The following is a 1,060-nucleotide window of genomic DNA, read 5'->3' as shown; positions in this document are numbered from 1 at the left end:
ACACACAATAGCATACACGCACACACACACACACATATACATATACACATATACATTCACATGCACATACATATATACATACATACATACATATACAAATACATATATCTATATACATATACACAGCTGGATTGTAAAGTTACATGTCTAAATACATGTTATTCGAATACCAACCAACCAACCAACCAACCGAGAAAAAACAACTGCAATATCTACAATAACCAACCAATTGAAACAACAACACTAACACACCTGGAAATAGTAATAATAATAGGATAACCACGACCACGAATATACTGAACAGAACCAAATCATCAAGTGCTCGCTGCAAACAAAAAACCCAACCAATTATGCTCACGCAGAGACAAATCCAAATGTTCCTAGACAATCAATGTATGGCCAGGAATGTGGTGTATAAGCGCTCAGTAAATACTAGAGGTGACCCCTACGAATATATCGGTGCATCGGCCGATATTTTCAAAAATCGATATCGCAACCACAGTGCCAGTTTTCAAAAAATCCTTAAACGGCATGTAACATCAATGGCTAATTTTATCTGGAGGCTCAAAGAGGGGAAGGCAAACTACGACCTGACCTGGTCCATAATTCGACTTGCGAATCCCTATAACGCATTATCCCGGAAATGCCAGCTATGTTCTGAAGAGTCACTCTCAATATTGTTGACAAAGGAGTTCATTATAAACAGATTTACAGAACAATTACCCAGGTGCCTGCATACAGCTAAACACACATTCACATACTACAATCTAAACCACATCTAACTGATGCAAACCTAACACCCACAGCTCGGATTAGTCCCCCTGAGTTAAAACTTCATATACTAAAAAAGAACCATTTCCAAATAACATGTATTCAGACATGTAACTTTACGATCCAGCTGCGTATATGTATATAGATACATGTATCTATATATGTACGTATGTGTATATGAATGTATGTATGTATGCATGTATGTATATATATATATATATATATATATGTGTGTGTGTGTGTGTGTGTGTGTGTGTGTGTGTGTGTGTGTGTGTGTGTGTGTGTGTGT

Source organism: Octopus bimaculoides, chromosome 11 (genome assembly GCF_001194135.2).
Source record: "Octopus bimaculoides isolate UCB-OBI-ISO-001 chromosome 11, ASM119413v2, whole genome shotgun sequence".
Classification (NCBI taxonomy): domain Eukaryota; kingdom Metazoa; phylum Mollusca; class Cephalopoda; order Octopoda; family Octopodidae; genus Octopus; species Octopus bimaculoides.
Note: the sequence above shows the minus strand (reverse complement) of the source record.